The sequence below is a fragment of the Equus caballus genome, chromosome 31 (genome assembly GCF_041296265.1).
Source record: "Equus caballus isolate H_3958 breed thoroughbred chromosome 31, TB-T2T, whole genome shotgun sequence".
Classification (NCBI taxonomy): domain Eukaryota; kingdom Metazoa; phylum Chordata; class Mammalia; order Perissodactyla; family Equidae; genus Equus; species Equus caballus.
Window position 1 is genome coordinate 21010896 of NC_091714.1, and position 9046 is coordinate 21019941.

The 9046-nt window shown below is 38.8% G+C and overlaps 1 pseudogene; it reads right to left on the reverse strand.

The window, feature by feature from the left end:
• Nucleotides 1–8620: 8620 nt before the first annotated feature.
• LOC111771435 (U2 spliceosomal RNA) lies at nucleotides 8621–8749 on the reverse strand (annotated as a pseudogene).
• Nucleotides 8750–9046: the final 297 nt, after the last annotated feature.

A 9046-nucleotide genomic window follows, 5' to 3' on the forward strand; every position in this document is an offset into this window, starting at 1 on the left:
TGTGAAGCTGAAATCATGGAACAGGTCAGAGGACAGAACATTAGAGCCCATTGCAGACCAGAAGGAAAGTTAAAGTCAAAAGGCAGTTGCTGGCAAAGGAGCACCGAAGGAAAAGGGATTAACAAATGGGAGTGAGAGCTCAGCGGCAGAGGGAGGTGGGTGCTGTAGCTGTATAAACTGAGAGGCAGGCTGTGTTGTCCAGACCATAACAGAGGACTCACCTCCCTTTGAAATAGCCACTGTGATTTCCAGGTGTGCCACATCTTGGTTCAAAGGGTGTGCTCACGCAAACCTGAGAATAGCCTGGACTAAGCACATTAAGAAGAAAAAACAATCCCGCTATCCACGAGGAGAAGGGTTCTCTCACATCTTCTCTTCTCTAGTTTGTTCCCACGCTCTCCTCACAGACTCTGCTTCTAATCACTGGTTGTGATGTTCAATACTTCAATTTGTACCTGGGGGAGAAAAAAAGGTTGTGTGTTTGTGTAGATTCAAAGACCCAAGTAACCAAGAGTGATGGAGTACATATTATGCTTTACTTTTGTTCTAACCTACTAGCTATTTTACTTATTTCTTACCTTCTTCTTCCTAGTTTTCAATACCTCAGTACCAGTTCAGTTATAAAATATTTCTGTTGTTAATGTGGTCAAACGAGGTAACTTTTGTTCTAAAAAATATACCTGGCCACCATAATGATGGGCATATCAAAAGTGAACTTTCCTATGGCACAGAGACAGAATATTTTTGGGAAAGTCACACCAGAAATTTGGGTTAAACGAATCACAGTTTTCTGCACAAAAAGATCAGAAGTGACGTTTCTGAACCCCTGTCAATGGTGCTTCCATTTAGACTGACAGAAACAATTAACTTGACCAAAAGTTTTTGTCAAAATATATCTCAGAAGCAATGGCCAGAGCACAGGGAACCACGAATTTTATGTAAGGGCCACCCTCCGAATCAGGGGAGAAGTTTAAAAGGTCATGCTCAGAAATTGAACCCAACAAAGAAAAAGATAAAAGAGATGCTGGTCTCCTGTGGAATTCTTTCTAGAAAGGATCTTACTCCAATAGATATTTTATTAAAAGTATTGCTGAGGAGAATAGGGTGCCTTCTAAAATCTATATGCAAAGACATTTACCTAAAATGCAATGAATACAGAGAAAGCTAAAGTTGACTATTTGAAACTTGACTGTCATAGGTAACATGAGACTAGTAAAGCTTTTTGATAGAACGATGAAAAGAAAGGGATTGGCTTTAAAAAATATCTGGTGGGTATTTACTTAGCATTATTCAAGAAAAATTCTGAATCATTTAAGCACCAGTATCCTGGTCACCAGCACATAGGGTCAAGTTTGTTTTACTATCTTTACTGGTCATATAAGAATTTCTCTTAGGGAGAAAAATGATCTTCAGAAAACTACCTTATGTTCCCTTAAGAAAGATGAAAATTTAGCAGAGGGCATGAACTTCAGCAAAGGACATTATAATTGATGTGGATGAGAGTCTGAGAAATGAGTAATTTGTGGGGTTTGTACCCAAAAGGAAATGAGAAAGACAAATAAAGAGAAATGAGAAGGGAGGAGGAAGAGAGGAGGAAGGAAATCTCCAGGGATGGGATAAGTATTCATGACACTGATTTTCCCCAGTGCTGTTATGTGAACCTCTCCTCTCACTCATTTCCAAAAATCACTAGTCAAATCTACCAGAGTCACGATCACTTTGTTTGAGAGCATGTGTTTGTGTGGGTAGGTGTGTGTTAAACTTGAAGAAGAGACTGAATTTCATATCTTGGCCATCATGATGCATAACAGAGGTTGCCAATGCAAAAGAAAAAAGAAGGAAAGGGAGGAAGAAAGGAAGGGAAAAAAGTATCCCCTTGAAAGTAGGGAAGGGAATTTAGGGAAATCTTGGTGTGTGACTTCCAAAGGCTGAGAAGTTGGGGGGCGGGGGGGTGGGCAGTGCTATTTAGATCTCAATACATAGGTGGCCCCAGCTGAAACCTTGCTGGCACTAGGAGGAGATGCTCTTTGTAAGGTTAGAGTGCTTTCCAGAACTCCCCTAGAGCATCATCAGTATCCAATGTCTTTTTCTCTGATGCTGACAGACCCTGCCTTCCCTCCCTGACTTGATCTTTGACAAGTTGCCCAAAGGTAGTCATCCTGATAGCAGGAAGGTTAACAACTTTGTTTCCATCACACAGCAGGAATTGGAATCCAATGTTAGGGCTTGGATCAGATGCACCAGGGACTATCCCCCCCTAACAAGGGAGGGCTCAGTGCACAGAATTCCATCTGAAATCTCCCTGGCTACCCTGCATCATGTTGGCATTCTTCTTCTGCCACTGGGGCCAGACCCTGAAACCAATGCTATTTAATCAGAGACCTGATTTAATGTCTTGACAATTCTGTACTTAGGGGTGAAAGATACTGCATTCTAGGGTTTTCTACAATGGAGAATCCTTCTGATAGTGCTACAGTCCAACCACCGGATTGAAACTCCCAGTAATGCCACCAACCTAAGCCATACCTGGACAGCTACTTCTCTCATGACCCTGTGTGTTGGATCACACAGTTGTGACTGCTGGGGCCAGCCTTAGCAGCCTGCGATGTTTCTCCCAGCCAGTGTCGGTTGCCCTTGGGCTGAATATTCCAGAGTCAAACTAACCTTATGACATACAATCATTTCCATTCCTCAGAGGAACCGGCAATTCAGAGCTGTTAAGGAGTCGCTCAAGGTCATCTAGCTAAACTAGGTTCTCGGAAACAGTTTTGTCTGAATCTAGACCATATGTTCTCTCCACATTGCCACCCGGCCTCCCATTATTTATATTCTGAGTCATTCCAAAACGGATTTGAGGCTTTAAAATTAATAACTGAATTCTGGTTTATAAATCAGTCTCCTGTGCATTTGGGTAGCACAAATAAATTCCACCGCAATTTATCCTAATGATAAACTGGTCCTCAGTATTATAGATCCAGAAACTGGACCAATGGTGAATTCACCAAAATGCTGACACCCTCATAAGACCACCTGAAACAATCCACTGATCTTTCACGTGTCTGTGGACCAAAAAGGGAATAGTTTGGCCGCCACGAGTATCCATGTAACTACAGAAACTGCGGATGACATCACTCATGAGACTATTTAACACTGAGACTTGGGATCCAGTTGCAATTATCCTCAGCTCTCAACAAGTCGCCTTAACAGCAAATTGAGTTCAACAATTAAACCTTATCTTTAAGCTCTGAATAGCTGCACTGGGGAGTGTATGAGTCAGTCCTTCCAGCACATTCTCACCTTGTCTTGCCACATTGCGGTACCACCCAGCTGCTAGCAGAAATCCCTCCATAATTCTCCTCAGCTCTTTTGGAAACACAACGGGTATTTGGTGCACTTTCCTGTTACGTTTGGCCCCGCTTCCTATTTTCCAAGTGATTCTTACTGGATCCCCTTTAAATAGAACTTTGAAGCTTTCTTCCTTCCTTAGTGGGCCTGTTTTATTGGCTCTCTACCTAAAGAGTTATCTCCAGCAGTCTGACTAATATCAGGAATTTTCTATGCATTATGCTAGTGCATTTACTATCCAGGCCTCAAAAGTCAATATTTCAATTTCACTAAAAAGGAATGACGTTTTTCTCAAAAGGGCAGGACATTTCTTCACTTGCTCTGTCATTTAGTACCACAGTGGGTAGGCACAAAGTGTCTGAGTTCACAGCTGAGTACAAATGCTGGCACCAGCACTGACCAGCTGTATGGTCTTGGGCACCTGCCCCAACCAGTGTAAACCTCATTTTCCACGGCTATCAAACGAGATCCACTATCTGCCTTTGTATACATTGAGAAGATATAGCTGAAGCTCTTAGAATAGGCTCTAATACATAAATCAGTGCTCAGAAAACGTTAGCTATTATTATTCATTCAAATAATTGTCATAAATTAAAAATAAGTGAATAGCCCTAAAAAATGAAAAAATGCAAATTATTGCTTTGGAAGTGGGATAGAGGAAAGCATTTGTATATCCAGAGTCTTTATATGTGTCCATGGATTAGGCTTCTGTTTAGTTTTAACACGTCTCCTTTCAACTCTTCCTCTCTAGGATTAGTATATTTTGCAGAGGACTGACAGAGTAATCTTTCTAAAACCTGACACTAATCTGCTGAAAAGATTCCAGTACTCCTCACTGCCAAGCAATTCAAACACACATCCTTTGTCTTGACAGCCTCCACCCCTATTCAAGGGCCTTGAAGTGCTAACTGTAATGAACCTAGCGGAGGGCTTGGGACATAATGGACACACGTTAAGTCTTGCTTTGCCTTGCTTTCCTTGAGTATTATTGTCCAACTCAGCTACCCCTCCCTCTACACTTCTGTGGGTAGGGACATCCCAGTGTCTCCTAATCACATCCAATATTCCCATCTGCCCCTACTTATTCTGTCAACTCTACTTTTCCTTCTACCCCAGCTCAAACGTTAACTCATCCGTAACTCTCTGCCTAGTATTCCATTTGAGCGAGCGTTGTGTTTTATACTCTTGTGTATTTTATTACACTCTCCTGGAACTCTCCAAAAGTTTCATACCGCTTTAGGAACGCCAGGGAATTCCAATTCTGCCACAGCAGTGGTGCTTGGGAAAAGACCTATTAGGAACCCAGCATGCCTCTAAGCTTAGGAAATCACTGAGGCTCAAACGGTGACAGAGCGAGCTTGAGCTTTGAAGTTCAACAGACCCGGGTTTGAATCTCATCTCTGGCATTTAACGGCTATTTGGCCATGGACAATTACTTAACCTCTAGGAGAAATGGTTTCCTCTAATAAAGCTAGTAACGCCCACTTTTGAGGTTTTGTTCTTTAGATTCGAGATAATATATGAAAATCCCATTGCCTAGCAAAAAAGTATATGCTAAGTAAATGGCAAATATAAATATTATTTAGTCAACTGACAAAATGATTGTCTCTAGTGGGTCAATTATTCAAGCCTGGCCTGTACTTAAGCCTTACAAGTCCGTACACGTTCATCGAGCTTTTCTAGGAGTCAGGGGTAATGTGTCAGTCAAGGAGCCCGTTCCACCATGGCTGAGGCAAACCTGCGGGACACTTTGCTTTGAGAGGCTCAGTGAGATTATTCCCGGAGAATATGGATCATTTTCATAAATATAATAAACCACAAAGGATGTCGTTTGACTCACGTCACATCCACATTCCCCTTTGAGAAAACACTCACCAGAAAATGAACTAATCCTGCCTCTTTTAATTTAGGTATCAGTTGTCCCACAACCCCACGTGTAACTAAGAAATGTGATGCCCAGGCATGGACGTGGGTCTGTCTAACATCTCAAACCTGTTTTCAGAACTAGGTCTGGAAATCAGGTTTTCTGCCTCCTGAATCAGCATTTGCTCTATGAGATATATGTAAAGGCGTAGCACATCACTAGCATACTCAATAAGTATTCATTTTGTTTCCCTTTGTTTGTCTTTTCTTCCATTCCAAGTTAAACCTCTATTAATTACAGCTGCTCCAAACTTGCTTCAGTTAGGAAATTGTTTTTGAATAGGAAGAAAAGGGTCTAAAATGACAGCCATAAAGTCCTTTTCCCCATAGTGAAGTTGGATGTTGTTCACGCAATGGAATCAATTTTGCTAAAGAATTCAAACTTTAAAGGAAAATCTCTTCACAGTAGGTAAGAAACAAGAATTCCTTCTGAGTGTAGAGAAAACTGAAGTGCAGATAGAGGAAAGTTATGTCTAAAAGATAGCAAAAGCTTTTTCATTTTGCATCTGGATGTTTTTGACATTATGTAGAGTCAAAGGAAATTTCTGCAAGTCTTAGAAAATCAGAGTAGAGGAATAAAGAACAAAATCCAGATTTCCTAGGCCTCTCTTTTATCATCACTTTATTCATTTGGCAGAAATTCTTCTGTATTCTTCATTGTTTCTAAATGTATCTATATTTTTCTCAAAAATCACAGTTGCTTTTGAAAATGGTTATCATCCTTAAAGTAAATGAATTACTTCACAATCCACTGACTGACGTTAATTCTTTTTTGAGACAAAGTGAGCAATCATGTTAGATTAAAATTCCTCATTGATAAACATTCCAGGATGCTATTTACCAAGTATCCGCATCCTTGTTAAAAAAAAAAAAAATAAGATGAGATAGTTGGTGTTTGTGCAGTTTTTCGATGAATCAGCATTTTGAGTAGGCACAATTCAGACATATATTTAAAAGTCTTAGGTAGAGGTAACCCGATCCATGTGTTTCTTGGAAAAATGAAAACCCTTTTCTTTAATGTTTTGTGGGTCAAGATTAGGAGAATCTGAAAGAACAGATCTTTAGCTAGATGCAGATAGGCCTCAGCCACTCCATGCCGTAGGAAACCATTCTTTCACTTTTCTTCAAAATTTACACCAGGGAAAAGCAGAGGTTACTATACAAATAGTCAAACTATTCTCTAGGTCTATAAAGATCCAAAACCTAATTAGTTTAAAATTTTGTGTACAGATATAACGTCTTCAATATAAAACAATCAACAAAAGCCATCCATTGATCGCAGGGGAGAGAGGCTGCAGCAGGCACAATGTTGCCTATTAAATATGCATTCCCCTTTATTCCTTACCATCAGAATCCCAATTGTTGCTGCAATATCAATGTTTTCTGATTTTCAACAAAAGGAAATTTCTTGCCTTCCTTGCAGGTGTGCATGGTCGGGGAGAGTCTTCTGGCTAATGAAATGTAAGCAGACATCATTACAGTGACTTCTCAGAAAGCTCTTTAAAAGCAGGTTGACAAACATGTTGGGCTCTTTGCCCGTTCCATTCTTCCTGCCTGGAACACTGATATGATGCTGGCGGCAGAGCAGCCACTTTCCAACCCTGAGGAGATAGGCATGAAGAATCTAATCAAAGGCTGAGTGGAAAGAGAGAAAAGGCCAGGGTCACTAGTGGCATTATGGAGCCACTTCACCAGTCTCAGACTTCCTACTTCATGCACTCCTTATCCTAGGAAACAAACAAAAACTAAAAGAACTTAAAGAGCTCTAATTGGGTAATTCATAGCAAATTGAGTTTTCTGTTATATGCATCCAACTTATTTCTTTTTCTTCTGAATGGCAGGCTTATTTTATCCAGTGAAGGGGAAGAATGAAAGTTAACTTTGCTTCTTCCTGTGCAGTCATTCTGTGGTAGGATAGACATTTTAATTTATCATCAGCATAAAATTTCCTGTATTGATCATGCTTACCCTGGAAATGTCCACAACCCAAATTATAATAATATTTCGCTTATGTCAGATCCAGCAACAAGACTGATTAAATCACCAAGGAAGATAGGAGGATGTATTTTACTTACACTCAGAGCACTCTCTCTTTACTATTTGCACCATTACTACTTCTATTAATATTAATAATGCATAGAAACACTGGAATACATTGAAATTGTTATGGTGAAATTTCTCAGTTCAGATATGAATGACTAAAACAGTTGTTTTTCAATTATCTCAGTAATTACAAAACTTTTTAAGGAGCCATCTTTAAATTAAGATGTAATTTGTATGTAATAAAACGCACAAGTCTCAAATTTACCATTCCATGTTTTTTGTCAATTTTATTCACCCATTTATTGTCAGTCTTTTAATTTTAGCAATACTGGTGCTATCTCATTACGGTTTGAAATTGCCTGATAACTAATGATATTGAAAATCTTTTTATTTGTATATCTTTGGTGAAGTGTTAGGTCAAATCTTTCAACTGTTATTTTTACTGAGTTACTTGTCTTCTTATCAAGTAGTAAGAATTCTTTGCATATTCCGAATATAAGGCCTTTGTGGACATGTGTTTTAGAAATATTCTCTCCTAGTCTCTGGTTTGACTTTTCATTGTAACAGTGTCTTTTGAAGAGTCAAACTTTTTAATTTTGATGAAATCCAATTTATTAAGTTTTTCTTCATGCTTTTTTTTTGGTTCTATTTAAAAAAATCTTTGCCCAACCCAAGATCCCAAAGATTTTTCCTATGTTTTCTTCTAGATGTTTTACAGGTTTAGCTCTTTTGTTTAAGTCTATGATCAATTTTGTATTAATTTTTGTAGATGGTATAAGGTAAGAACCAAGGGCAAGCTTCAATTTTTTTCTCTCTCTCTCTTTCTCTCTCTCTTTTGTTTTGTATACATAGCTGTCTGATTGTTTCCACATCATTTACTGAAAAGATCTTTTCCTTCTTTGAATGACCTTGGAAGCTGTTGAAAATCAATTGACACTTTTCTTGGAAATCAATTAGATCTATACAGACACGTCATCCCGTTCCATTGATGTATCTATCTGTTTTTATCCCATCTTGATTACTATAGCTTTAGGGTTAAGTCTTGGAACCAGGTAGTGTAAGTCCTCTGATTTTGTAGGTTTTTAAAAATTGTTTGGACTATTAGCAGTTGTTTGCGTTTCCGTGTAAAGTTTCCATGAAGTATGATGTTAGCTTTAGGTTTTTTGTAGGTGCCCTTTGTCACATTGAAGAATTTTCGCTCTTTTCCTAGATTTGCTGAGAGTCTTTTCTTTAAATGGTGCTGAATTTTGTCAAATTATTTTCTGCATCTATTGAGATGCTCATATGGTTTCTACTTTCTAGTCTGTTAACGTGGTGAATTACAATAATTGATTTCCTTTTCCTTTCTTTGTTTTCTTCTGGTTAGAGGGTATGTCAGATATTAAACTGATAAGAAGAGATACTACACTTGCTCTTCACTAAAAGGCTGAGAAACAATCTACAATGATTGTTTTTCAAATGTTAAACCAATTTTGTGTTACTGAACTATATCCCCTTGGGTATGATTTATCCTCCTTTTTATATATTGCTGAATTTGGTTTGCTAAACTTTTGTAAAGAATTCTTTGCATCTACATTTGTGAGAAATGTTGATCAGTAGTCTTTTTATTGCATCATCTTTGTCTTTGACATCAGGGTAACGCTGGTCCCAGAGAATGATTTGGGAGGAGTCTTCTGTTTTCAGAAAGCAGATTCTAAACCTTACATGGAAATAGAAACAACTGGGAATAGACACC